This window comes from Piliocolobus tephrosceles, chromosome 2 (genome assembly GCF_002776525.5).
Source record: "Piliocolobus tephrosceles isolate RC106 chromosome 2, ASM277652v3, whole genome shotgun sequence".
In the NCBI taxonomy this organism is placed as follows: Eukaryota; Metazoa; Chordata; class Mammalia; order Primates; family Cercopithecidae; genus Piliocolobus; species Piliocolobus tephrosceles.
In genome coordinates this window covers 185,965,625-185,993,085 of record NC_045435.1, presented here as the reverse complement: position 1 = coordinate 185,993,085, position 27,461 = coordinate 185,965,625, and the positions used below count along the sequence as shown (strand labels likewise).

The 27,461-nt window shown below is 37.9% G+C and overlaps 1 pseudogene; it reads right to left on the bottom strand.

Annotated features, from left to right (window-relative positions):
* On the bottom strand, nucleotides 1-27,461 carry LOC111544232 (annotated as a pseudogene).

The following is a 27,461-nucleotide window of genomic DNA, read 5'->3' as shown; positions in this document are numbered from 1 at the left end:
TTATATTAATGCAGTGTAGAAGGATGCTGATACTTGAATCTCAATCAGTTTGATTTTAAAATCCCAAGCTTTCAGAGACATGAGGAAGAATTCTACTCCAGTAACCTGGATCAGGAAAAAAAAATATTACTTTATGCTAATATTTAACTAAAATTTAGCATTTTCTTTACCTATGAATGATGACAAAAAATCACAGTAGTACTGGAGGTCCAAGGCAGCCAAAGGTGACCAGCATATAAAAATATTTAAAATTCAAAAACTCCTAAACTCTTTACTGCCTTAAAGAAACATTAAATCCTTATGACGTGCCTGGCACTGGGGGTTTATACTCTAAAAGAAAAAATTACCCTTAGTGAGATCAGAGACTTGTGGAAGAAATAGACGTGTGAATATCAAATATAAATACACCATTTAAAGGCCATAGAAGAGGAGGAGAGACAAAGGAGAAAATTACCAATGTACCAATGTTACTTCAGACAACTCCTCAGGAATAGGAGCAAGCAGGAGTCATTTCTTAAAAGAAGAGCTGCCTGGCCTACATCTTTAAAGAGAACAGGAACTCACCTTGCAAACATAGTTCAAGTAATAAAGGAGAATTCTTGGTAAAAAGAACAAAATGGGCCGGGCACAGTGGCTCACACCTGTCATTCCAGCACTTTGGGAGGCTGAGGCGGGAGGATCACTTGAGGTCAGGAGTTTGAGACTAGCCTGGCCAAAATGGCGAAACCCTGTCTCAACTAAAATATAAAAAATTAGCTGGGTGTAGTGGCAGGCACCTGTAATCCCAGCTTCTAGGGAGGCTGAGGCAGAAGGATTGCTTGAGCTCAGGAGGTGGAGGTTGCAGAGGCCAAGATCACGCCACTGCCCTCCAGCCTGGGTGACAAGAGTAAGACTTTGTCTACAAAAAAAAAAAAGAACAACTGTGCAAAAGTACTAAAATATGACAGCAAGGTGCATTTGAAGGACTCAAAATATTTTAGGATAAGTGGGCTGTAAGGTGTATATGAGGTAATGTTAGAGCCTAAGGCTGCAAAGCCCAGCAGGAGCCAGGTAACAAACACCACCCTGCCTCAACATGGAAGAGGGGGGAAAGGCTCGAGAAGTAGTATCTCTAATATCTATCTAGTCATTTCTGTCTCCTAGGAGAATTAGCAATGTGTTTAACAACTAAGTGACCTAGGCTGATAGTTGCAAACTTTAATTATTCCTTATCTACAAGTGCTGGTTTTGGTCTCAAAACTGCTTTAAGAATTGAGTGGTTGACTTCTTAGAGTAGAGGTACAGTAGAGGCAGCTGAGGCTAACTGAGATGCCCCAGATGCAGGACAGGGAGGACCTCTTCGTGTGGGGTCCTGGGCTCTGGAATTTCAACCATATGTTTTGACAGAGCCCCAGTTTGTTTTCCCTTTGAGTGTACTTTTCACTTCATTCCATTCACTGGCTGCTACAGCTGGCTATGGAGGCTGGAAAGGAGAGGGCATGCATTGCATGGGTTCTAGGAGACATGAAAGAAGGAAGATGAAAGTGATGGCACTTCAAATATTTGCGTCTATTCCAGAGATTAATGCAGATCTTTCTGCACTGTTCCAATAGAAGTCTACAGCTTCAACTAGAAAAAACAAATGCCATTCCTAATGGGCTTGTGTACTAACGGGGAACAGAGATAAAATGTATTACAATAACAGTCATTGTGTCCTTTCAGGTGTGTCAAGCACTATGCTAAACATTGTATTATACAAACATTAGCTCACTCCTTGAGGTAGGAATTACTTTTCCTATTTTACCAATTAGAAAGGTGTAGTAGTGAGGCTAAGTGGTTTCTCAGGCTTCACCTACAGTCCACCTGTGTAAGAACCAAGTTTTATATCAAAATCTGGCTGACTCCAAAGCCTGTACTCTCTAAACAGGCGGTTTTATGTAATGAAAAGAGCACTGTTTGAGGAGGCAGATAATCTGGATCTAACTTCATTCTCTGCCACTTATTTGCTGTGAAATCTGCATTGTCATTTAATCTCTGTCTACTGACTTGCTTACATGTAAAATTGGATTTATAATCATTTTGTTTACTACAGGGATTTTCAGTAGGAATCAAAGGAATTCATATATATAAGAGCTTTTAATGCCCTATACTACATAAAATTTAATTACTATTTGTATTTCTTTCAGAGCCTCCATTTTCTCACTTATAAATTTGGGATAATGCTGGTCCTGAATAGCTCACATGGATGTTGGAAGAAACAATCAAGATCCTCTAGGGATGACCACTGTATAAACTGGAAAGTTGATGTCCAAATGAGGTAGTATGCACACAATCACCTTAGATAGTAGCCCCCCTATCCACAGTGAATGTGTTCCAAGACCCCCAGTCGGTGCCTGAAACCTCAGCACCAAGCCCTTTATATATTGGTTTTTTCCCATACATACAAACCTACGATAAAATTTACTTTATAAACTACGTAAACACAACAGTAATAAAATGGAGCAATTATAACAATATGCCAGCATCACTATTCTTGTGCTTTGGAACCATTATTAAGTGAAATTGGGGTCATTTGAATACAAGCACTTGGCGCTATAGCAATCTGATAACCAAAAGGGTGAAGTGACTAGTGAGCGCGTAGCATACACAGCACGGACACCCTTGACAAAAGGATGACTCACGCCCTGGATGGGATGGTGTGAGATTTTTGTCATGCTACTCAGAACAGCTTGCGATTTTAAACTTATGCATTGTTTATTTCTAGACTTTTTTATTTATTATTTCTGGACTGTGGGTAACTGAAAGCATGGAAAGCAAAACCCCAGGTAAGAGGGAGCTACTGTAATTCTAATATGCTGTAAGGGGTTATAGTGATTACTGTTAATTCTTCTGAGACTAGTAACATGTATCGCATTTTAATATCCTTCAGGTTTTATTAGGTTCCCTCAATTGCTTGTAGCTTGTATTTTCCAAATGACTTGGCATAGAACTTTCTCCTAGCCGGCTCTCCTCCGCCCATCCCCTCTGCCACTATAAAACACGATGATGCCATTATGAAAGTAGCAGCATGTTCTCAGAATGACCTGCCCAAGTCAGGGCCTCATGGATTACATATCCTAAGATCTGCACATGCATTAATACTATAAAAGAGGTTTTGTGAGAGAGACAAATACAAACACCATGAGGTCACTTCTTCCAGAGTATAACAGGATGCAGACTCTTGGAAGAAATTGTATAAATGTCCTCTTGGAAAATTTTGTCTCTGAGTACAGAGCACATTATAAATTTTTCCAAAGCTTTCCAACATACAGTACATCAAACAGTGTGTCTTTTCTTTTCTTTCCTTTTTCTCTCATATTCCCTCTCTCTCTTTTTAAATACTTCTATTTTCAGAGAAAAGAGGAAAAGCTGGCAGGAGCTTTCAGTTACTAATTATTTCCAGCATCAATGTTTGCTCTTAAAGTCATAGTTCGTTTGTAGAGAGGACAATGTAATGGGTCCAGAAATCTAGGTCCTAGTCCCACTTGCCCAGTTGGGTGAACAGTTCAATTTTTTCAGCCATCTTCATGTGCCAAGGAGGACAGAAGGACATGCAGTTAAATGAACACTGAAGTGGAAATCAGAAGACCTGAAATCTATTAAACAAATAATGGTAATGTGATGAAATAAGTACTTTCACTCATGTGTACTAGTTTCCTGGTGCCGTGTGGTGGAGGCTCAATAAACAGCTGTTGAATGAATGACTAGGAAAACAATTATAAATAAATAAATGCATAGTATATATAATAGTCAATGAACAGTGAGCAGAATTTCAAGGAGGCATTGTGATCACTGTACTTAAAGGCTGCAGGCGGTACTGATGGAAGTGTGTGACTTGTGGGAACAAAGGGATGACTCCAGGGGATATACAAGGGCTGTGAGTTAACTCAGGTCTGTTGCTGCTCCTACATTATGCTGCCTGCTATTGTGAGTGAATCGCCCTCTCTGAGCACCAGTTTCTCTACCTATAAATGAAGTGCTTGGACTGGATAATCGCTAAGAACACTTCCATCTCTGCAGGTTTACTTGTATAGTGCAGCACATAACAACGTAAGAACCCTAGACTTAGAATTTTCAGTTAACACTCAAAGCTAAGGCCTCATGCCAGGAAGACGATACCAGACACCTAAATTGTATGGCCAAGCGCGGCGACTCATGCCTGTAATCCCAGCACTTTGAGAGGCCAAGGCGGGTGGATCAGCTGAGGTTGGGAGTTCGAGACCAGCCTGACCCACATGGAGAAACCCCGTCTCTACTAAAAATACAAAAAAATTAGCTGGGTGAGGTGGCATGTGCCTATGATTCCAGCTACTCAGGAGGCTGAGGCAGGAGAATCGCTTGGACCCAAGAGGTGGAGGTTGCAGTGAGCCGATAGTATGCCATTGCACTCTAGCCTGGGCAACAAGAGCGAAATGCTGTCTCAAAAAATAAATAAATATAAAAAATAAATTGTACAGTCTTTTTCTTATACACAGCAGTGCTATATTTCCTTTGGTGTTTCTGTCAAGGGTTTGGCTGCCTGGTTAACTATTGATTCAATTTCCAGAAATACTATATTTATTTGAGATCTTTGACTTACATCCTAGCATCTAGATAATTAATTTTCTTTCATTAAGAGCCTCAAAGACGGTCATTGTTGGCCTTCAGTCTTTATTTTTGACCAATAGTTTTCATTCATGACTGCACATTAATGTCATCTGTGCAGCTTTTAAAATCCATCCAGGCTCTATTCTCTGAGATTCTGATTTAATTGGAGTGGAGTCTAGACAGCATTTGTTTGTTTTTTAATGCTATTCAGGCGATTCTACTCCATACTCAGGACTGATTACCACCACTCTAGAACAGTGCTTCTTAAATTTTTGTGTGCAAATGGGCCAGCTAAGAATCTTGTTAAAATAAAGATTCTGATTCAGTGGGTCTGAACTCAAGGTCTGTGGTTCTATATTTGTAATAAACTCCCAGGTTATGCTGATGCTCTGACCTCTGCTCCTAGAAGTGTGGTCCATGGACCAAGATCATGTGGAATGTAGATAGAATGCAGAATCTCAGGTACCACCCCAGAAGTACTGGATTAATCAGGGCTCTCCAAAGAGTTGGCTCACAAAATTATGTAGTCTGACAAGTCCCAAAACATGCTGTCAGCAGGCTGGAGACCCAAGAGAGCCAATGGTATAGTTGCAGTGTGAAGGCCTACAGGCTTCAAGACCCAAGATGCTTCATTCAGTTTTAGTTCAAAGGAATACATCAATTGATATGCCAGCTCAAGACAGTCAGGCAGGAGGAAATTCACTTCTACTCGTGAAAGGTTCAGCCTTTTTGTTCTATTGAGGTCTTCAACTGATTGAATGTGCCCCATTCATGTTAGAGGGCAACGTGCTTTATTCAGTTCAATTATTCAAATGGTAAAAACACCCTCATGGACACACCCAAAATAATGTTTGATGAAATATCTGGGCACCCCAGTGTGCTAGTCAAGTTGACATAAAATGAACCATCACACCTAGAGAATCAGCATGTGATTTAACGTATTATACATATGTGGAAATTTAATACACACACAAGTTTAAGAAGCACTGCACTATGATAACTATTCTCAAACATTTTGGTCTCTTGACCTCCTTAAACTCTTGAAAATATTCAGGATTCCAAAGTGCTTCTGTTATTGTTGGTTACATCTATTGCTATTTCCTATATTAGAAATGAAAACTGGGGACTTTCCAAAGTATGTATTTATTTATTTATTGAATAAACCCATTATATGTTAACATAAATCACATATTTATAAACAATAACTTTTTTTTTTTGAGGTCAAGTCTCATTCTGTTGCCCAGGCTGGAGTGCAGTGGTGTGATCTCAGCTTACTGCAACCTCTGCCTCCTGGATTCAAGCGATTCTCCTGCCTCAGCCTCCTGAATGACTAGAATTACAGGTGCACACTGCGACCGGCTAATTTTTTGTATTTTTAGTAGAGACAGGGTTTCACCATGTTTGTCAAGCTGATTTTTAACTCCTGACCTCATGTGATCCACCTGCCTTGGCTTCCCAGAATGCTGCGATTACAGGCATGAGCCACTGTGCCTGGCCAAAAAATAATTTTATATGTGTGTGTATGTACGTGTGTGTGTGTGTGTGTATGTATGTATGTGTGTGTGTGTATATATATATATATATATATTTTTTTTTTTTTTAAGACGGAGTCTCACTCTGTTGCCCAGGCTGGAATGCAATGGCCGGATGTCAGCTCACTGCAAGCTCCGCCTCCCGGGTTTACGCCATTCTCCTGGCTCAGCCTCCCGAGTAGCTGGGACTACAGGCACCCGCCACCTCGCCTGGCTAGGTTTTTGTATTATTTTAGTAATATAATTATATTTTTATAAAATAAAAAATTGTGAGAAGAGTGACGTTGTTATACATTTTTGCAAATCTCTTTTATGTCTGGCTTAATAGAAAGCAGCTGGATGCTCATACAGGCTTCTGAATTTAATCTGCTGCAATATTGCAAATCATGTCGACTCTGGAAAACTTTGCTCTAATCTCATAAGAAAATAAAAGTGAAACAGCATTCTAATATTATTACAAAAATGTTTTAGTTTTTAATACTCCCTAAAAGTGTTTCAGGATCCTCTAAGGGTGCCTGGATCTCTTTGAGACTGCTGTTCTAGACTAAAGTTGAGAATCTATATAATTCATTCTAAAAAATTCAACCTCAAATCTCACGAGCAAATTTGTCACAATTCTACTAAAATTTGAAGTAATTAAAGCACTTTGTGGAGAAGTCAGTCCTTTCTTCCATCAGCAAATTACATAGTACTGCTAGTAATTTCAAAGACCAGTGCTTAGAATGCCAGTTCAAAAGTCTGCTGTACCCTCAGTGTAGACCAATAAATCTCAGCCTCAGCACTGTTGACATATTGGGTCAGAATATGTGTATATTTGTTCATATATAATTTATTAAACAACATAATATGTGGCTGCATTTATTAAAAGTACCTTTCCTTGTGTTTCAGTCATACCAGGAGAGGCAATATGACCATGGTGAAGCTGTGAAACCTAGTTTCTAATCTCAGATCTGTAACTTTCTAGCAATGTGGCATTTCTATCCTGAGTTTTCACTTTTTTCTTTTGCAAAATGGGAATCAGCTATTGTAAAGGCCATGGAGATGCCTGTGCAAATGTAGACTCTTGTTAATAATCAGGCTATTATTCTGCCAAGTCAAAGGATCAACATGAGAATAGACATGAAATGTGAATGCAAAGGCATATTCAAATGAAGCACATAATCCATATTATCTGACAGGGCCTTGGGGTTTAATAGAAGATGGAACTAATGTCAGAGTTTGAGCTGCGTGGTAGTGGGTCTTAAATCCAGAGGGAGAAATTCCTGCTGAATTTAATAAATGTAATAGTCAATTCATCTCATTGTAAATTATTACTATTCATTTCTTTATACTGGAGCAAGAGCCAATATATTCAGGGAACTCTATAGGAACTGGCAGTATCAATGAAGCCTTTATAAATACCTATATCTTATGTCTTATTATTTTCACAACTAATTCAGAGGCAATTTAAATATTTCTGCTATTTCCAAGATGCTTAAATTGAAGTTCGGCTCCAGAAAGCTATTTAGCAGATGCAATAGTATTTGTAGGGTACAGAAAGAGGAAAACAAATAGGTTCCATTTAGAAGTATCTTAGGATTTTCCAGAATTTATAATTTTTAGTTTCAATTATCCAACCAAACAACTTGTGTGTGCATGAGGGGATAGAGGAAAAAGCAGTCAAGTAAAACAGAGATGTTACCAGGACAAAAATGTGGGCTTGAGGAGATTGCACTAATGTAGCACAGGACCAAGTTGAATGCCAGTGATGATCTTGAGAAAGTGATTATGAATCAAGAGTGTCTGAAGGGAATACTTTTACAGGCCCAGATGAAATAGTTGAGGTATAAACAACAAAGAAACCCACCCAATAGTCACCCAGCTAGACAATAACAAAGCCAGGATTCAAGTCTCCATTCTCTGAAACAAATCATGGGATTTTTTTTTCCTTCAAAACATCATCTTCAAATCAAAGTAGGAAAATAGATCATTAAACAGAAGAGTATATAGAACCAGCGGCCAAAAGCTTAGATATGCAGCAGCAATGTAGGAAAAGTGTTCTGCATTTCTAATCCCAAAGCAAGGTTTTCTTAGGTTAACATATTACCTGTTTTTAAATATGTAGAAGGAATATTATATTCTCCCTGAGCTTGAGATGGGATGGCAAACACACAATTTACAAAAATTCAGGGGCTGGGCACCGTGGCTCGCGCCTGTAATCCCAACGCTCTGAGAAGCTGAGATAGGAGGATTGTTGAGCCCAGGAGTTTGAGACCAACCTAGGCAATACAGTGAGACTCCACCTCTACAATTTTTTTTTTTTTTTTTTTTTTTTTGGTTACCTAGATGGTGTGTCATGTGCCTATAGACCCAGCTACTGAGGAAGCTGAGGTAGGAGGAATGCCTGAGCCTAGGAACTCAGGGCTGTAGTGAGCTGTGACTGCACCACTGCACTCCAGCCTGGGTGACAGGGAAAGACCCTATATCAAAAAATATAAACAAACAAACAAAAGTAAGTAAAATTCAGGGCTTGTGGCTTCAAAACAGTTCCAGAATGATTAAGTCTTGCAGATTAGGATTTTTTTAAAAAATTAAGTTGTGCAAGTTTGCTGTTAGACGTTTATAATCAAATTCAATTTTTAGGATGTTTTATATTTAATTAAAAAGTTTTTAGGTCAGCTGTGAAAAATAAGTTAATATTTCTCCCACTTCACAAACTAAAAAATTAAAATGCAGGTTATAGAGCAACACAAGAGCAGAGTCTTTGGTCTTCAATCTTTTCCTTGGCTCACTGAACTGGATAGTGCGTCAAAGAGCGATTTTATTGCTAAGCCTCACCTTTGATCCAGAGTGCCCAGCACGCCCTTGCTCTGTGCAATGAAGCATATTCATTCAGAAATAGCATGGAAATTCAGAGGAGAACTGGTAGTTTCACAGTGTGTGTATGTGTTTTTGTTTTGTTGTTGTTGTCTTTTGGGACAGAGTCTCGCTCTGTTGCCCAGGCTGTAGCGCACTGGCACAATCTCGGCTCACTGCAACCTCCGCCTTCCAGGTTCAAGCGATTCTCTTGCCTCAGCCTCCCGAGTAGCTGGGATTACAGGCGCCTGCCACCACGTCCAGCTAATTTTTTTGTATTTTCAGTAGGGACGGGGTTTCACCATGTTGGCCAGGCTGGTTTCGAACTCCTGACCTCAAGTGCTCTGCCTGCCTCGGCCTCCCAAAGTGCTAAGATTATAAGCATGAGCCAACGCACCAGGCCCACAGTGTGCTTTTGAAGAGCAACAACCTTACAGCTTTCAAATATGCTCTCACTTTGGGATTAAGGCAGGTCACTTAGTCATCACTGTCTCAAAACTTCTGTCCCCTTCAACCCTGGATCCCCACTGCACTACAACTCTTGAATTTCCTATGTCAGTGAACCCATACCCACTGTTTTCCCCAAGGCTGAACCTAGGCACCACCTTATATTCCACATCCAGTATACCATCAAGCTGTTGCTTCTTAGTACTTACCCTCTTGAGTCCACCTCTCTTCCTTCTCCATTGCAACTTAATTCAAGTCACCATTCTTCTATGTGGCCTCCCTGCCTCCCGTCTTCTCCCATTCCAATGTTACACACATTGTAGCCGCACTACTTCTACAGCAGAAATAGACTGTAGCTATTTCACCGCTTTAAAACCTTTCAGTTCTTTCTGGCTGATTGCCACCCACCCACTCTAATCTCCTTCACTCCTTCTGCAGGACAAAAATGGTTTAGAAGATTTTATTGTGGTTTGGGAGACTTTCACAATTTGGTCCTGTATCTCACCACCCTCATTTCTCCTCACTCCATTTTGTACTCTATGTTTTGTCCAGTATGAACAACCTACAGTCCCATGAAGGCACCTTGCTGCGGTTCCCACCCTGTTTTCTGGCTTATATTAATGTAATATCTTTTACTTGCAACATCCTTTCGCCCCATTCCCCACTTCATTCCTTCTCCTTGCACCCATCGCCTAAATAATTCCTACTGATGCTACTGGCCTCAACTAACCTACTAATTTTTCCAGGAAGCCTCTCTGAGCCTTCTAAACTGGGTTAGTGTTCATGTGCCGGGTGGTTTGACAGCTGATATTTACTCCTAGTTAACACAAATGGCATGGTTTTACAATTGCATATTCATTGTGTGTTACCTCCATTATACTGTCAGCGATTTAACTATGAAGACTGTGCCTTTTACTTATTTTTGTAACTCCACAATAGTTTGCACACAGATCACACATCATTGGCTCTCAATAAATATTAGTGGAAATAATAAATGATCTAATTAGTGAATATAAGATTGATATTATAAAGGTTCCTATAAAATAAAATTGTATTTTCTGTGAGGCTTAGCATATCAACACCTCCCTAGCTCTTGCCTCACACACATCAATACTACACTACAGGGGAGTTTCATTATGTTGTGTGAACTTAGCAAGTGTTGATTTTTGCTGTTTTTCATTGGGAGTGGAGCAGAACCCTACAGCTGGAGCCATCATAAGCAAAGCGACTTTAAAAAATTCTTGGCTTTTGTCCCACCTTTGCCAATACTCAGGCTTTATCTTGGCTATGTCTTAAGATTCTACCAACTAATGGAATTCCCAGCCTTGGTGTTTTGGCACTGGCTAAATAACCACATTTTTATTAAATGAAACATGAGTCAGCATCTTTCCAGAATCTATAAGTTAGTTCCTGGTAATGGTTTAGGAATGTGCTTCTCAAACTTTAGCATGCATAACAATCCTGGAGACTTTTGGAGATTTCCTTATTCCCACTCTTGAAGATACTTGGCATCCTGGGCCACATAGCTAGACCTCCATCTCTACAAAAAAATAACATAATTAGGCCGGGCATAGTGGTTCACGCCTGTAATCCCAGCACTTTGGGAGGCTGAGGTGGGTGGGTCACCTGAGGTCAGGAGTTCGAGACCAGCCTGACCAACATGGAGAAACCCTGTCTCGATTAAAAATACAAAAATCAGCTGGGCGTGATGATGCACACCTGTAATCCCAGCTACTCAGGAGGCTGAGACAGGAGAATCGCTTGAGCCTGGGAGGTGGAGGTTGCAGTAAGCCAAGACCAGGCCATTGCATTCCAGCCTGGACAACAAAAGTGAAACTCTGTCTCCAAAACAGAATAATAAAATAATTAGTTGAGTGTGGTGGTGTGTACCTGGTAGTCCTTGCTACTTGGGAGGCTGAGGCAGGAGGATCTCTTGAGCCCAGGAGGTTGAGGTTACAGTGAGGTATGATGACACCACTGTACTCCAGCACTCCAACCTGAGTGACAGAGCAAGACCCTGCCCAAAAAAAAGAAAAAAAAAAAAAACTTCGATCAAGTCTCAATAATTTGCATTTCTAACAAGTTCCTAGATCAAGCCAATGCTAGCAGTTCAAAGATCATACTAGTTTAGACAACAATCAGCACTTATTTATTGAGAGCTTGCATTGTGAGAGACAAAACAGGTAGGAGAGATCCTGCTAAAAGAGCAACCAATCAATTCCACAAACACTTACAGTGCCTACTGTGCCACCAAGGGCAGGTTCACCACCAGGACTCAGAGATATATAAGGAGCCATCTCTGCTATCCAAGAGCTCTTGGTGTAGTGACAGAAACTGACAACTCAGATTGTAGTGATAGGGATTATAGCTGTTAAGTAGCTTGTCTCCTTTAAAACACAGACTAGGCCTAGTGCAGTGGCTCATGCCTGTAATCCCAGCACTTTGGGAAGCTGAGGAGGGGACATCACTTCAGGCCAAGAGTTCGAGACCAGCCTGGCCAACATGGCAAAACTTTGTCTCTACTAAAGATACAAAAATTAGCCTGGCATGGTGGTGCACACCTGTAGTCGTAGGTACTCGGGAGGCTGAGGGACAAGAATCACCTGAACTCGAGAGGCTGCAGTGAGCCAAGATCACGCCATGGTACTCCAGCCTGGGCAACAGAGCAAGACTCTATCTCAAAAAAACAACAACAACAACAAAGCATAGACTAATACATGTATACATGTAATGGATGAAAGTAAGAGAGGGGATTTCAGGCTGACTACAAGAGCCTTTGAATTTCATCTTAAGAAATTTGTACTTATTTTTGTGTTCCAGGGAAAATAAGACTTTTGAAAAGGAGAATGATATTGACAGTTTCTGAAAACACTGAAAACAATTTCTGATAGCAATTTGCATGGTTATATGAAGACCGACAGTGGGAACAAGGAGACTGGTGAAGAGGTGACTGTCACCATTGCAGCAAGAAGTAATGAGAGTATAAGCTAGAGAATGGCAGTAAAGTTGCAATTTTAATGCAAATATATATCCCCTTTCAAGCATAGCAAAAGAACTCCTGGAGTGTTCTCACTCCCTAGGTGCCTAGGTGATATTTGAGGCCTCTGAAGGCCAGATCAATCCATTAGTTGGCTCTTTCTTCATGTTGAAATGAAGGCAGGCATCAAGTCTGTTTTGTTTACTAATGTTTTCCCAGGACATAATAAAATTCCTGGCACATAGTGGGTGCTAAATAAATATATATTTATTGATTGCCACACCAGGAAAGGCCATAGGTGTTATCTAATCTTATTCCTTCATTATTTGTTCATAAGCAGAGAAACTAAGGCCAAAAACAGGAGGAATTGACTAAAACCATACATCAAGCTGCCACTAACACTAGGACTGGAACCCACATTGTCCTGACTGCCAGTCCAGTGCTTTTTAACATCACACCAAGCTGGGTTGTCAGGCTTCTATTTTTGTGTTCAGCGTAATGAGCTACTTCTGCATGACCTCATTGTTTTCTGTTTATCTGCCACATGCTTTGGTCTAGCAGATAGCAACTCATTTAAGTCTTCTTCCAGCCAGTGGCATCCTTGACTAAGACAATAAAGTGTGTTTTTCTCTAGTCTGTATCCCATTTCTAGTGGTTTGTCTCTACTCTGTATTCCACTACAAGTGGATCACAGCTTAATTCCACAAGCCTTTCAAATGAAGAAAATAAAACAGCTTAACAAGCAGTAACTACTGGGAGATAATCCTCCAATCACATCTTCAGCTGAAAAATGTATCACATGGAAAATATACCAGCACCTCTTGGCCAAACCTCTCTACTGAAATGTTCCTGAATGTGTCCCCAATAACGTCCCTCAATAAACACATTGTCTTGGCCTCAGAATGTGTGCTGTGGAAAAAATAAAGAGGAAGAGAGCAGTAGCACTAGAACTTCTAAAGGGAAATTAGGCTCCTACCATTCGCACTGCTCCGTCTGTGTAATGCCTTGGTTGTATACATACTTCATAGTAATATAGAACTTCTTGTGCCAGAGACAAGACAGAGCACTGAGTTATAATTCCAAAGTCATGATGTTGGTCACTTTGGCATTATACCTCAGTGCGCTTTCTTGTCTCCGGGCAAGAATATATTACTGTGACCTCAAAGCCACTTCAACTCTCTGAGTTAATTTCTTCAAATGTAAAAGAAGACATTAATACCTGATTGATTGACAGCATTTAGAGAGTAAATGTATGTGAAAGGACTCAGGATGTCTGACATAGTCATGTGTGTAAACACATACTAAGAATAATAAATGTTCACCTGAGTCATTCCTGTGTACAACTATAGCCACACTGTAGAGTAGGAATGTGAAAGATACTTCTCAGTAATATATCCAAGGTGATTTCCGGCCATCATGTCTGTATTTCTTTCAGATACAATAACTTTTATTTATTGAGCACTTACCATATGCTAGGCACTTTAAGTGTAACACATGAATGTTAATACTTAACAGTTATGAAATGTAGAGATGATCTCCATTCCACAGATGAAGAAAACAGTTTCAAGAGATAAATGACCAGCGGGGTGCGGTGGCTCACGCCTAAGTAATCCCAGCACTTCGGGAGGCCGAGGCGGGCGGATCACGAGGTCAGTAGATTGAGACCATCCTGGTTAACATGGTGAAACCCTGTCTCTACTAAAAATACAAAAAATTAGCCGGGCGTGGTGGCGGGCCCCTGTAGTCCCAGCTACTGGGGAGGCTGAGACAGGACAATGGCGTGAACCCGGGAGGCGGAGCTTGCAGTGAGCAGAGATCGCACCACTGCACTCCAGCCTGAGTGACAGAGGGAGACTCTGTCTCAAAAAGAAAAAAAAAAAAAGATAAATGACCTTGTTCAAATGCAAAAACTTAGAAATGGTAGTGCAGAAATTCAATCACAGTGTGTCTAATTATAAAGTCTAGTATCGTTCTTATATCACATGTGTGTCAGCTTAAACCTTACATTTTATTTCAGGTCAGAAAAATGTGGGTGTTTTAATTTTTCCAAGGAGAGAACAAATTTACTGCATTATCTGGGAGACATAAAGAAATAACACACTAAAATATTTAAATATTTTCAATTATCATAATATCAGGGATAGTGTTGGTATGGCTTTCTGAGACAATAAAATGTATAATATGGAATAAAACAAAGGCATAATAATGTGTCATTCTAATTACATATCTTTATTGTTCTTGAGAACCAAGATATTTGACATGTTAAAGAAAGAAGATAAAGATGTTATAAGGGAATCACTAAAAATCGTATAGTTCTGAATTTTATTTATTTATTTTTATGTACTTTTTTATTTTTACTTTTTTTTTTTTTTTGAGACGGAGTCTCACTCTGTCACCCAGGCTGGCGTGCAGTGATGCCATCTCAGCTCACTGCAACCTCTGCCTCCAGGATTCAAGCAGTTCTCCCGCCTCAGCCCCCCAAGTAGCTGGGATTACAGGTGCCCGCCATCATGGCCGGCTAATTTTTGTTCCTTTGTAGAGGCGAGGTTTCACCATGTTGGCCAGGCTGCTCTTGAACTACTGACCTCAGATGACCTCCCAAAGTGCTGGGATTACAGGCATGAGCCACCACGCCCAACCTATAGCTCTGAATTTTATTTTGTAAGTATGAATATGAACTCATGAGGTGTTTTACCTTAAAATAAATAAATGTAAATGTGTATATAATAGATATATTTTTCCTTGTATTGTTTTTGTCAAGATCTGGTATCAGGATAATTCTGTCCTCAAGGAATTTTTCTGTTTCAACTATGTTAAGTTATTGTAGAGTTACACATTCTCTTTTCATTCTTTTATTCTTTATAAAATCTGTAGTGATATCATCTCTCTCACTGCTAATACTGGTAATTTTGTTCATTTTTTTTTCTCTCTGATCAGTCAGGCTAGATGTTTATAAATTTTATTAATCATCTAAAATAAATAGCTTTTCTTTCAATAACTTTTATTACAGTTGTAAGTGCTTTTTATTTTGTTAATTACTGTTCTCTTATTTTATCTTTTCTGCTCAATTTGGGTTAAAAGTACTGCACTTAATTTTAGTTTCTAAGGGTTAAAGTCGAAGTCATTGATTTAAGACTTTTTGAATATAGGTTTAGTGCTATAAAATTCCCTTTAAAGATTGCTTATGTGGCATCCTATTAATTTTGAGTACGTGTTTATTTAAGTTAGTTCAAAATACTTTCTAATTTACTTTTTGGAATTTCCTTTGACTCACAGCCTATTCAGAAGTGTATCATTTAGTTTCCAAATATGAGGGACTTTTTCAGATGTCCGACTGATTAATATCTAATTTAAGTCCATTGTGGTTACATAACATACACTGTACAATTAAATCCTTTAAAATTTGTTGAGACTTGCTTTATGGCACAGAATATGGTATATCTTGGTAAATTTTCTGTGTACACTTACAAAGAATGTGCATTCTCTCCTCATTAAGTACACTGTTACATACATAAATGTCAGTTGGTTGAATTTGGTTATTAGTATTGTTCAAGTCTGTTGCATAGTCGCCGATTCTCTGTCCACTTGTTTGATCAGTTATTGAGAGGGTTATTAAAATTTCCAGCTAATTGTGAGTTTGTCTATTTCTACTTGCATTTATATCAGTTTTTTTACTTTTTTTTTTATTTTGAAACTCTGTTGTTAGATGCATACATTAGTAGCATTGTTAGGTCCTCTTGATTAATTGAACCCTTTGTCATTATGAAATGAACTTCATTACCCCTCATACTTTTCCTTTGAAAAGTATACTACTGTGTAACCATAGCTAGAGGGAAATTTTTCTTTATGGAAGGATTTGTACTATTATATTCAGGTGTAAGTGAATTAAAATCCTCTAATCTTGCACCCTCTAACAAATTAAAGTACCCTGGCATTGATCATTAATGACTGTCAATATCACAAAAAGAGTCACAATGAGACATTATACGTCTGCCGATAGAGGAAAACAATATTTATTAGAATCAGGAAATAATTACTAGTTACCAAATATTTATTTATTTATTTTGAGATACAGTCTCTCTCTGTCACCTAGGGTACAGTAGTGAGATCTCAGCTCACTACAGCCTCAAACTCCCAAGCTCAAGCAATCCTCCCACCTCTGCCTCCCAAATAGCTGGGACTACAGATGTGCACCACCATACCCAGCTAGTTTTATTTTTCATAGATGAGAGGTTTTACTACATTGCCCAGGCTGGTCTCAAACTCCTGGACTCAGGTGATCCTCCAACTCCAGCCTCCTAAGGTGCTGGGATTACCATGCCTGGCCAAATTTTTAAAGCTGACCAACAACACAAATGTGGAAAAAAAAAATCCAAATATAAGGATAATTCAATATCTGTTTTAGCGTGATTGATCAAAGCTTTTTCATTCTTTAGTTTAAAAGAGTTTCTTTCAATTTTATAACTCACTATTCGATATGCCATAGACAGGAGCAACTCAAATGCTTTTGAAATTGTCTGACATAGTGTATTAGGTTACCTAATTGTATGATCAAGTAATAACTATATTATATGAATTGAATCATTGATAGAAAATGTAGGAACACGTTTTTTCTTCAGACCATTTCTCTGTGTCAAAAGCAATTTTGCATGCTGTTTTATCTGAAAGCTCCAGATTTGTCAGGGCAAGGTAAAAGGAGATATGTGCAGACATGATCCCATATGTTAGAATATATAAGATATAAATTTTCACTCACAGATGTACTCACTATTATAGCATTACTTCACATTTGACCCCATCAAACACAGATATTACAGTACATTCTATTTTGCATAGTTTCTAACCAAACTTTGAAATAAAGATTATGTTTATACTAGCGTACCTGTAATACCAATTATATTTCTATAAGGAGAGATCTTCTTATGGATTAGGAACTAATAAGAACTTAAATGTCAGTTGTTACAGCAGATAGAAAAAGTTCCTACACGTTATCTTCTGAATTAATGCATTTTAAACCATGTTTTTTTCTTTCTACTAGCCTATATTTTGTGTGCTGAGTCATATAGGACCCATTTTTATCACACTATGAGGTCACATCGCTGGATGAGTGGACACAGTGGCCGTAGGAGTATTCCTGAAAATCATTCCTGCACAGGAGAAATTAGCATTAACCTACTTAGAAAAAAAAAGAAAACTTTTAATTTGAAAATAGCCTCCAACTTACAAAGAGTTGTTTTGAAATAAACACAGTAAAAGAATAACTGTATAGACCTTATCCAGATTTACCTACAGCTAACATTTTAATCCACTTGCCTTATTATTGTGCATGTTTCTTTTCCTCCAGTTACTTACTAGTTTATTCATTTATTATCATGTAGATTCATAAATTTATTCAATGATTTATAATTCATTACTGTATTTAATTTTTTGGTCATCAAATTATCTCATACATGGCCATTGGGAGGCCCTTCAAGCTGGCTCCTGAGTCTCTGTATATGTTCCTATATTTTTTAGCACTTTATGTTCTTGATTAAAAAGTTATTTAGCAGGCTTACTTTATATCTGCCCCAACCCTGGTACCATCCATAAGTCCAAAAAACCCTGATTCCTTTAGACAGAGATGATTTCTGTGTGCCGGATCTGCATGCTCATCGCTACTGGTGTATAGCACTCAAATACTTTTGTCTTCACTAAATGAAAGCTACATAAACATGTTGCAGTAAACTCAAACTAAATGTGTTCCCAACTCGTTTTCCCTATGGCCACTCCAAGGGCACATTTCATTAACAGAAGAATAACAAAAAGGAAGTTTAAAGGATAAGAATATTTTGTAAACTGTATAACAACATAAGACCACATGGTTGCAAAAGGGATCCTCCCAGGCCTTAGGAAGAGTCTGTAGAAATTTGCCTCCATCAGCAACATGATAAATCTACACTGGTCTGCTGAAAAGTTGATGCCATTCTATAGACCCTTTGTCATATTGAGGGAGAGGTATCAATAACGATAACCCTTGCAAATCAACAAAATAGGTTAATCAACTAGGATTTTCTTATGGAAGTTTTTGATTCCATGCTTGTTGGTTTATTTAAGCTCTTGATCAGGTTCTTAGCATCCATTATCGTGACTTTTCCCAATGGGCCACTATTTATTCTAACTTCTTATTGACTACTGTGTATTCAAAATTAATAAAATAAGATAAATGATTTGCAATTGTTGCTTATCAAATCAACTATTAAAAAATTGTTTTTCTGGTGTTTCTGGTGACAAGAGCACAGACTTTGAGATTAACAGGCCTTTGAATAATTATTAAATGACTACAACTAATTGGTCTGAAGCCTAGTGTGCCTAACTAAGATATCCATCTATTTGCCCTCTACAGCCTTCAAAGTGATAAGATTTGCTATTGTTATAGAACTGAAAGAGAATTCATTCTACTTTAACAGAAAGGCATTGCCCATTAGGATGAAGTAATGCCTGGTTCAATTAAGAATGAGTCAGGCTTATCTTTGCTTTCCTTGAATTCTGTGCATGTTGTAAACATTCACACACTGCTAAGCATGATGGTAAGTTTCTATCATGCTCTGTGTATTATAATTGAAGTATCTTATATATAAAATATGTCTATTTAATAATTTGGGTACTTTGAAACCATTTATAGAATTTTTTTCCTTTGGAAAATTACAAAGTAAGTTAGAAATATACTACTCAGAAACTAACATTTAGAACATTAATATATGAATGTATTGGTAAGTTAGAAACTAAATACTTATACATACTTTTATGAGTATATGCTAGAAGGTAGACAATATAATTAACTTAATTCTTCTAATTTGATAATCAGTAACATGCAGATCAAGATGAGAACTAGAACTTGACTGGGTAATTAGAGTTTAGACATTTTCAGCATGCAGACTTATCTGTGGAGCTGTTTCATTTTTCAAAAATCTTCTGATATTTAATGACATTTATAAAAATTAACAGTGTCAGTTAGATAGTCTATTTCCCAAGGAAGACTTAATTAAAAAGACAAAACCAGTGCTGTCAGTTTGAATATCAGTCTGTATCCAGAAATTTTCTTTAAAAGAGAGTCCTGGGCACAATCTCTTGCCTATAATCCTAGCACTTTAAGAGTCCAAAGCCGGTGGATCACCTGAGGTCAAGAGTTTGAGACCAGCCTGACCAACATGGCAAACCCTGTCTCTACAAAAAATACAAAAATGAGCAGGGCATGGTGGCATGCACTACTTGAGAGGCTGAGGCAGGAGAATCTCTTGAACCCACGAGGCAGAGGTTGCAGTGAGCTGAGATCGTGCCACTGCACTGTAGCCTGGGTGACAGAGTGAGACTCTATCAAAAAAAGAAGAAGAAAGAAAGAGAGAAAAGAAGGAAGGGAAGGAAAAGGAAGGGGGAGAGAGAGAGAGAGAAAAAATGGAAGGAAGGAAGAAAGGAAGGGAGGGAGGGAGGGAGGGAGGGAAAGAAAAAAGAAAACAAAAGAAAAGAGAAAAGAAAAGAAAAAAGAGAGAAAGAAGAAGAATGCGTAAGTCACATGAACTTGCTATCCTTTGAATTTCCAGGCAAAGTCAAAATATGAAATGATTATACAGTCATCCAGATTAATTATTTTACAAAGTTAATGCTTCTAATTTTTAAATAAAAGTATAAAATTTATATTAAAAATGCTCAAAGTACTTTTTTATCTGTCAAAAGTTTCTGAGGGAAGGGTCCAGGAACTCAACACCTACATGTTTTGGAATTTATACAAGACTGAAAATCAATTTGAACTCTGGCAGTGACTTGCACAGGTGCCTGAATTTGAGTCTTCTAGGCTCTCCTTACATCTTCATTAACAGTTAGTAGTTGAAGCAGCTCACTCTACTACAAAGTACTTTGGTCTATGCATTGAAGATCATAAAATCAAGCCCTATTTCTGCCAGCAATTGTCTCTGTGATTTTGAGAGAACCATTAGTCCTCCAGGAGTCTCAGAGACACCGTATATTAAATGAGGGAAACCAACTGTATTACTATTATGCAACATATGACCCGCAGAATGATGCCAGTTTTGAACATTTTTGTTACCAATATGAGATTAAATGAGTACAGAAAGTGAGAGCAAATGTTTAAAAACCTTTCACAGCATTCTGACAGAGTAATTTTATTTCTGCTGAATTTAATAAAACATGGAGCTTAATTTTTAGTATCTTTTAATCTAATAACTCATTTTTTTTTTTAAAAGCATTGATGTCTCACAGATTGGGGAAAGATACAACCAAAATCTAGTTATTTCCACAGAAACACAGGATGAAATTTATCCTCAGAGCGCCTTTTTTTGTTGTTCTACTATACCATTTTATGATTTTAAGAAACTTCATTAGAAAACGAGCAGTTGTACAACTCTCAGTTTCCTCTAAGCTAGACAATTAATAACAGCACAGGAAAACACAGTTTTAGCCAAAGGTCTTACCATTTGCCAACCAATTTTGATTATGAAAGGCTGTCTGGGCTAGTCATGTAGTAGCTAATTTGAACTTGTCCAGACAAAATCAGAAAGGAATTATAAGGCTGGCTTTGAAGTGAAGCAATAAACAGAACACACGCTGTTTCCAGTTGTTTGAGGAGAAAACTTTTTCTAATTCTAGTTCAGGAGAAAATGCCAAATTTCCGAAGGAATCTACTCATTAATGTTTAATGCAGAAATAGTGGAAAGATATTCTTGACTAAATATAATAGACCAAGATGCTCACATGGTTTAGCATTCAAGAAATGAAAAATAAATGTTAGATATTTATACATTTTTGGTACTTGCTCTGAAACCCGTAGAAAATTATCACTCCTAGGAATATTGTGTAGATTTCTAGTTGGCCTAGATATTATTTAACAGAAGAATCACACAGGTTAGACATATGTTGAATGAGAGAATAATCAGACACATCAAAAATGCCTCATTTCCAACAATCTGCATTCCAATATTATCTTATTTTCTGGTTCTAAAAGAGATAACATGTAATCCTCATTTTTACTAGACATAAGCCAATGATTGACCTTTGAGCCATTAGAAAACCAGCATTGCTTTAAACAAAAAAAGTTTTATTCTTTTATTTTTTAATGTTTTAGACTTTGAAGCCCAAGATTAGAATACCTAAAAATGGCCCACGTTTGTTAGTAATGATGATGTTACTCACCATTGCTCACAGGCTGGCTCCATGCTCTTTTTCACAGTGGGAATGGATTTAGGCTAATCAAGTTATACTTCTTCACCTCTTTCCTTTGTTATCAACAGTTTGGACTAATTCAGATGTGGAATGAAAATGAAACAAAACCACCTAAGCAAAAATAGAGGATTTATCTCAAATTTAGATTTGTGGAACAAGGTGATTGATATCACTGGACAAAAATTCTGGATCTAGGTATAGAAGGTGTTGGAATGTGTTTCTTTTTCTACTATTGTGATTAGTATTGCTACATTTTGAGTGATAACATTGTATTTGGAAAATCATGAAAGGAACCTATATCACAATACCCACATGCTGAAATTAAGAAAGCAATAATGACAATATTTTTTGACTTATATAATCTTTTAAAAATGATCATATACTTACATTGGAATGAACTATAAGATATTTCAATAAATTTTCAAACTGGCCAAGGTCTGTGGACCTGCCGCATCAGAATTCTTTGGTGAAATGTTAGAAAGTATAGACCATTTCTCTCTGCAATTTCCCTTCCCTCATTTTCAGAATTCCCGTTGGTAGAATCAAGAAGTGGGGTCTAGAAATTTGCATTTTTTAAAAGCCACACAAATTATCCTGAGGTCACTAATTTGTGAAACTTCAAATCTGAAGATTAAATTATCTGTGTTACCCACTCATCCATGGATGTTCAGTGTGACTGGTTCTTTACTATCTGCCTGAACTCTCCCACGTGTGGAGAATGCTTTTGTAGCTAGCACTGGGCCTGTTAGAGTATAGTTTCTCAGCAAATGTGTGATAAATGATTGAATATACTGAGGAAGAAAAGAGGAAGGAGAGAAAGAAGGGAGGGAGGGCAGAAGGAAGAGAGGAAAGAAAGAAGGAAGGAAGTAAAAAATGGTTGGTGGAATGGTATTAAAAACTATATCAAACTATCAATCAAGACGATATCATCTTTGGTCTGTTCTCTATATGTTAGAGTGTTCTTTTTGTTGCTCTTCTCCATAATTTTCACACATTCTTTTTATTTATTTATTTATTTTTTGGTTTTTGTAGGTACATAGTAGATGTATATATATTTATGGGGTACCTGAGATGTTTTGTTACAGGTAAGAAATGTGAAATAAGCACAGCATGGAGAATGGGGTAGCTACCCCCTCAAGCATTTATCCTTTGAGTTAAAAACAATCCAGTTACGCTCTTAAAAGTATACAATTAAGTGATTACTGACTATAGTCAACCTGTAGTGCTATCAAATACTAGGTCTTACTCATTTTTTCTATTTTATTTATTCATTAACCATTCCCATCTCCCCCAAACCCCCATTACCCTTCCCAGCCTCTGATAATCATCCTTCCACTCTCTATGTCCATGAGTTCAATTGTTTTGATTTTTAGCTCCTACAAATAAGTGAGAACATGAAGTGTTTGCCTCTCTGTGCCTGGCTTATTTCACTTAGCATAAATACAATGCAGCAATCCCACCACTGGGTATATATATCCTCAAAAGAAAGGAAATCAGTATCAGTATATCCAAGAGATACCTGCACTCTTATGTTTGTTGCAGCACTGTTTATAATAGTCAAGATTTGGAAGCAACCTATGTGTCCATCAACAAATGACTGGATAAAGAAAATGTGTTATATATACACAGTGGAGTGCTATTTACCCATAAAAAAGAATGAGATCCAGTCATATGAAACAACATGGATGGAACCGGAGATCACATATTCTTTTTATACTATGCAATAAATAAATTTTTAAATTGTGGAATTTTTTATGTATCGTTTTGTATACATTTTCTCATTAAAACATTATAAAGAAATATTATGCACCTATTACAGAAGAAAATGGAGGCTGCTCAGAGATCAGAATATATTGCCCAAGATTACAGATAATCAGAGAGTAACAGAGCTCAGACCAGAATACTAATGTTCTCTCTACAAATGATTAGAACTAATGTATATGTAACATTTACTATATGCCAGGCACACTTCTAAGATTTTTATTGGTATTAACTCCATAAAACATTACTTTATCTCCATAAGATAAAGTCACTATTATTATTTTCCCCTTTATGCATGAGAAAACCAAGGCACAATGAGGTTAATTGAGTCATCAGATGTCACTGAGCTAGTAAGTGACTAAGTTTGCATTATTAACTTCTAAGCATGGTATTCTGCTTTCCAAAATACATACGCTGCCTCAGCTGTAGATATAAAAACATTTTAAAATGACAGCCATTGAAATTATAAATGGTAGTAAAATCAAAAATTATAATGTTACCTTAATAACATTTGTTAATATCTTTTTCTTACTGCCGTCAACTCTCTTAAGATGATATTACTATTCTCCATCACCTGATATTCTGGCCAAGAACAGTTAACACACAATGATCCTTTTTTTCAAGTATATTACCATATGGGGTAATTGAACATTTAGTCCTAGTTAATAAAGACATAGCTGCTACTTTGCTCTCTAGAAACTAGGAGTATAATGGTTCACAATAGTCATTTACGATCCTTTGTATTTCTGAGGTATCAGTTGTAACATCTTCTCTTTCATTTTCAGTTTCATTTATTCAAGGCTTCTCTCTTCTTTCTTGGTTAGTCTAGCTAAAGGTTTGGTAATTTTGTTTATTTCGAAAAAAACCAACTCAGTTTTGTTGATTTTTAAATTGTTTTTGAAGATGCCAATAAAGGACTTTTCCTGCATCTTTGTTTGTTGCATTCAAATTACACAATATACAGAGTAAAGTATACAACAAATAAAACCCCCAGCATCAAAAAAACAAAGAAAACACAATACCAGCATCACATATTTCCTCTAAATTCACATTGCAAAAGCAAATTACGTAGACGATGAAGTAGGGAATAAACAATGACATGTTTTCTTCTTCCTAAAGAAAGTCACAACAGTTATCAATATTTATTCTCCTACGAAGTTCATTGTTCTTATTTCCATTATTCAAAGGGGAAGTTCTGTTCAGGAGGACACCCAGAATTATACTATTATGTGGCAGCATCAGCAGCATCCTCAGAACTGGGAGAAAAAGCCAAGCAGCTTGTTCTTTGTATAACGTTGCTGCTCCATTTCCCAATTACCAGGCCTCCTGCACGTGCCTCATCCAGTGAGGTTCTGAGGTCAGTGCTGTCACAGGTGAGCAGGGCCCCGGCACTTCTAAGCAGGAAGGCATGACAGTATGAAAGAAGTTTCAGATGAACTAAACGTTATCCAGAAGAAACTAAAGCTCAGTTATGATAGCTTCATCTTGCTCAATTGTTATTTTTCAGTGCTGCTTCAACTCTTAAATTCCAAAATGCTAAGGAGTAGAAAAATGACTCGCATCTCTAGGATTTGAGATTCCAATCTTTCATTCACTCGGCAGATGGATAATGAAAGTGTAGGTGTGGGGCTTTTCGCCTTCCCTGTCTTTGGGAGTTGGCCCGATGGCTTTAGTGGGAATAAGCTGGGAGCTATAGCATAAACATTTGCTTAACCTTATTTAACATTTTCCTTTTTTAAACTGTAGATTCAGGTCTGACTATGCAATTGCACACTTCTATGTTTTTCTTCTGCCCTAACCCAAACCCTTAATCTGGGGTGGTATAGGTAAGAAATAGAAATTACAAAAAAGCAAATTATTCTATTTTCATCAGAAATTTAATTTTAGTCCTGTTTCTATCGCAGAACTATTTTCCCAAACCCTGAAACTATTTTACAAAAAGCTATTTCTAGTCTTTCATTTTCCCAATTGGTAGAACTTCCATGAAATTTTACCCAGTTTTTATCATACAGCTATGACTAATGATTCAAGAGTACTACTTTTAGTTAAACTTCATACAAAAGGGCAAGAAGAGGAAAAGTATAAGAAAACAGATCCCTTTTCTGCTTAAATTCACAAATGGCAGATTCACAGTGGGCTGGAACAGAGAAAGAGCAGGGCTCTTCAGAAACTCCAGAGTTTTTTTTTAAGATGAACTCTCCCTGTTTCTCCCAAGCTGGTCTCAAAGTCCTGGGCTCAAGAGACCCTCCGGCCACAGCATCTCAAGTAGATGGGATTACAGAGCATGTGCCACTGTGCCCCACTCAGATCTTTTGATTAAACTATCAATAAAGGCTGAGAGCATTCAGACTTATAAATTCCTTGAATGAGACCCCTCATTCTCTGTGATTTTCTCATTTCAAGGCAGCATGATGTTATCTCTGAAGTTGTTTCTGAAGATAAAGAGGTGGCAGACGGCCAGGGCCAGAACATGATTCACAAAAGGCTAAGTAAATGTGTGTAACCTATAAGGCAGCAACTCTATCTCTGGTGGGCATCAGAAATATCTACATACCTTTCTAAACATACAAGGGCTTGGACCTCACTCCCTGCCTCCAAAGGTGGAGCTCTAGGCAGTTAAGTCTTGCCAAAGTTTATTCGACCATTCTGATGTGTGCCACAGAAAACTCACTATTGGTGCGATGTTTCTGCCAGGCAAATTCACAATCATTATTTTGCATAACTGGGGATGATTTATCAATGGTGCATTTTACAAGATCACCACTGTAAGAGTTCCTTCCTTTGTCTATCCTGGCTCTTGATTACCCAGCAACAGGCAGCCAGAAAATGTCAATTCCCTTCATAACCAAAGTTAGAATTTTAAATGAACTTTTGCTTTTCACATTCTGTTTCTTTTATGTGGTAGAGTTGAATGCACTTTTTTACTTCTTATTTCTAGCTAGTTTCACTGAAAATTCTTCTGGTTTTAGTGTGCTGCTAATCTCTTGGTTTAAAGATAAAGAGATTTGTACATTCTAAAAAAAAAAAACCAAAACATGTGGAAAGCATTCATCTTAGCAACTTCTAATAAAAATAAATCCTGATTTTAACTTACTACTGATTTTTACTAAACTTTTAAGCTTTATTTTATGCTACGGATCACAATGTCTTGCCCCCGTTACCAATACCCAGATTGTTTCAAATCCCCAAAAGGGAAGTCCAAAACATCATGCTGTAGAATTCCTATGCCTTAGCTTCTGCAGTGTTTCTCTGCAAAGGGGCAGGATGATCCCAACATTCCTGGCTTCACTCTCAGAGCTGTACAAATTGTGCTTTCCAGTGTATTATTGGACAAGATCTGGTGCCAACTAGCAAATGCTCTGGTCCCTTCTGAGGACTCTCCAGATTTGTGAATGAGATGTCCTTAGTCATCCATTCATTTACCATATGACTGTTGCTCTGGTGTTTCCACAACACATCAGATTCATAGATGAATTTCTGAGCATCATTTCCAATTTAATCTGAATTTCCCGTGGTAATATATATCAAGTAATACATATGAGCTCATAATCTGCCATGATTTGGATGATATCTTCACTCTTCCACAAACTGGGAACACCAAAGACTCCAAGAAATCTACCCTCACACAGCAGATAGACCTTTGGCGCACCTTTCATCTTTGGCTCTAGGGGATTCCTTTTGATCAGAATCTTGTCTTTGTTCAGTCCATTTCCTCTTTCATCCAGGCCTTCCTAGCGCAGGTGATTTCTGCTGGTGATCACAGTTACTGGCCTTCAGTTTCTCTTGATGGTGCCTTAGCACCTTAACAGTCTCTATCCACTCCTTCTGAAGACTTTCCCTTGTATCAACTTCTACCCATTTGGAATTCTGGGTGGCAAGTTCTGCCATGATGACCTGTCATGGGCAGGAATGAGTCCTTTCTTCTTGTATGCATCGCCAACAAGAGAGATTATGCCTTTGACAACTCTATATCTTCCTATTCCATTCATGTAGTCCTTGGCCAGCTCCAACAACCTGAGGTGCATGTTGGTGATAGAATTAAAGGAACCACAAGGAAAGAGAACCATTTCTATCTTCTCCGAATTTTCCAT